This window comes from Otolemur garnettii, unplaced genomic scaffold (assembly GCF_000181295.1).
Source record: "Otolemur garnettii isolate 467f Iridium unplaced genomic scaffold, OtoGar3 scaffold00022, whole genome shotgun sequence".
NCBI lineage: Eukaryota > Metazoa > Chordata > Mammalia > Primates > Galagidae > Otolemur > Otolemur garnettii.
This window is the reverse complement of record NW_003852417.1, coordinates 16,811,089-16,814,402: the sequence shown is the minus strand read 5'-3', so window position 1 is coordinate 16,814,402 and position 3,314 is coordinate 16,811,089. Positions and strand designations below refer to the sequence as shown.

The window sequence follows — 3,314 nt, the reverse complement described above, 5'->3', positions numbered from 1 at the left end:
CTGGGCCACAGGCGCCCGCCACAACGCCCAGCTATTTTTTTGGTTGCAGCCATTATTGTTGTTTGGTGAGCCTGGGCTGGATTCAAACCCGTCACCTTAGGTGTATGTGGCTGGTGCCTTAGCCACTTGAGCCACAGGTGCTGAGCCAGTAGTGTATTTTCTTTATATGTCTTTGTGTATTATGATATATAAATGTGATTTCTCACAGTCTTCTGGTATCATTTTAACCACTTTTCAGTGAACTGTCTCTGTATGATTTTTGTTCTAATCATCAAATATGATTTATAAAATTGGAGAATAGTCTATTGTACCTACCTATTCCTGTTCTTTTTCTTTAATGTTTTAAGATTCCCTCTCATTTACTTCATTTTCTTTCTATTGAAGAATTGTTTAGTCATTCTTTAAGAGTAGGTTTACTAGTGACACATTCTTTTAGTTTTACTTTGTAGCTGATTCTTCAGATACAGAATTCACAGTTGACAGTTCTTTTCATTCATACCTGTAAAATGGTATGCCACTTCCTTCTGGCCTCTGTGGTTTTAGAGGAGAAATGTGCTGTCATTTGAATTGGTGTTCTCTTATACGTAGTGATTGTTTTTCTCTGACTCCTTTCTGAACTTTTTGTTTGGGCTTACTTAAGTTTTCAGAAGTTTAATTATGATGTATACAGGTGTGGGCTTATTTAGATTTATCCTATTTAGGGTCCCTCAGTTTTGTGAATCTGTAGGTTTTTCTTTAACTACGTAAGAGAAGTTTTCAGCTATTCTTTGAATGTTCTTTCTATTCTCTTTTTTCCTTTCTTCTGGAACTCTAATGTAAATGTTGACCTTTTGTTATTATCTCACAATTTCCTAAGGTTCTGTTAATTTTTTTAGTTATTTTCTCTTTATTTTATTTTTTACTCAAATAAAATTTGGGTGAATTTTATTAATCTGTCTTTAAGGTCACTGATTCTACCCTACCATTGATCTCATTTGACAATTTTTAAGTTTATTAATACGTTTTTAATTTTTATGTTCTACTTGATTCTTTTCCTAACTTCTGTTTCTTTGCATATATACATATTTTTTCTTTCTTTTCGCAGTTTTTTTTGGCCATGGCTGGATTTGAAACTGCTACCTCCAGCATATGGGGCTGGCATCCTACTACTTTGAGCCACAGGCGCCACCCCTTTGCTTCTATTTTTTATATTTCATTTGCTTAAAGAGAATTTTTAGGTGCTTTTGAAGTATTTTCATGCTTCAAAAATTGTTATCTGAAAAAAAATTTTTTTTTTTTTTTTTTTTTTTGAAACAGAGCCTCAAGCTGTTCCCCTGGGTAGGGTGCCGTGGCATCACAGCTCACAGCAACCTCCATCTCCTGGGCTCAAGCAAGTCTCCTGCCTCAGCCTCCCAAGTAGCTGGGACCACAGGCACCGTCCACAATGCCCGGCTATTTTTATTGGTTGCAGCCTTCATTGTTGTTTGGTGGGCCCAGGCTGGATTCGAATCCACCACCTTAGGTGTATGTGGCTGGCGCCTTAGCCACTTGAGCCACAGGTGCCAAGCCTAGATTCTTATTCTTTAGGTTCTTCTGCTATAAATTTTATTGCTTTAAGAGAAGTCATAGTTTAATCTAAGAACAGCATTTGGAAAAGCTTTAGCTGCTTAGTAGCTCAACAATTTTGAGACATAATGAATCATTTGTCAGATATACATAGATTAAAGGTAGATTTTAGCATGTAAGCCATTCTGTCATAGGTTTGCAAAGCCTTTGAAATTCTATTTGAAAATATACTTTGATATGAAAAACGTTCAAGTTACCAAAATGCTAAAAATGCTTTTATATTTATATTAATATTAGTGAAAGGCTACTTTCCCCCCTAGAGATCATTACCATATAATTTAAATGATTAAAAATGTTGGTGATATGGTCTAAATATATTCATTCTAAAACCACTGGTTTTCTCACCTTCTTCATCTTTGCTTGCCTCTTGATCTTATTTGAATGTTATGTAGAGGTATCCCCATTCTTGGTTTTTGTGGGCATTTGGAACTCTTTTTGAATGTGTCTTCTTGTACTTGGTCAGCAAATACCTTACAATTCAATGTGTCTTTTCTCTTGAAGTAGAAGTCCTTCACTTTGGTCTGTATGTAGTTTTCTTTCTTACCTGCTGTCCTAGCTTTTGTTTTTTAATAGCATGCTCTGTGATGAAGGAAGTGATTCTGAAAAAGAACCTCATGTCTTTCATTAGTTTTTTTTGTTTTGATAGTTTATCCATGTTTTTTTTTTTTTGAGTATTTACTTTAATATTTTAAAAAATAACCCAGATATTCCCTCCAATCAATAATGGAGAAAATGTACACTAAATAAAATATCCTGAAACTCTATAAGTAGAATAACCATTAAGTGGCTAGACTTTAGTTTCTTCACTATAGAGAGTATTTTTTTTTTTTTTGAGATGGAGTCTCCCTATGTCACCCTTGGTAGAGTGCCATGGTGTCACAGTTCTCAGCAACCTCAAAACTCTTGGCCTTAAGCAATTCTCTTGCCTCAGCCTCCCAAGTAGCTGGGACTACAACACCTGGCTATTTTTTTGTTGCAGTTGTTATTGTTGATTTTAGCTGGCTTGAACTGAATTTGAATCTGCCTGCCTGCATGTATGTGGCTGATGCCCTACCCACTGAGCTATGGGCGCTGCCCGCCATAGAGAGTATTAATTCCTAAATGATCTTTAAAATTGAAGGCAAAGAAAATAGAATAATTTTGCAGTTTTATTGCTTTTAAAATGAAAGTTAAAAAAAGGAAAACATTTATATTTCTCATTTATTACCTAGTTGCAATGTATATCACTTTTTTCCCCTAAAGACATTTTATTTCTGAATTGTTTATTTTGGTGCATTTCTTCATTTATCCTCTCTTTTTTGAGACAGATTATTGGTCTGTTGTCCCAGGTAGAGTACGTTTGGCATCATTGTAGCTCACTGCAACCTCAGACTCCTGGGTTTAAGCAATCCTCCTGTCTCAGCCTTCCAAGTAGCTGGGGCTGTAGGCACCTACCACCACACCAGGCTAATTTTTCTGTTTTTTTTTTTTTTTTCTTTTTTTGAGAAAGAGTCTCACTTTATTGCCCTGGTTAGAGTGCCCTGGCGTCACAGCTCACAGCAACCTCCAACTCCTGGGCTTAGGTGATTCTCTTGCCTCAGCCTCCCAAGTAGCTGGGACTATAGGCACCTGCTAGAATGCCCAGCTATTTTTTGGTTGTAGTTTGGCAGGGGCCGGGTTCAAAACCGCCACCCTTGGTATATGGGGCTGGTGCCCTACCCACTGAGCCA

General features: G+C 36.8%; 1 protein-coding gene across 3 annotated transcripts in view; it reads left to right on the top strand.

The window, feature by feature from the left end:
• ASXL2 (additional sex combs like 2, transcriptional regulator) overlaps nt 1–3,314 on the top strand; it is a 140,329-nt gene that overhangs the window by 63,924 nt on the left and 73,091 nt on the right. The window lies entirely within an intron of this gene.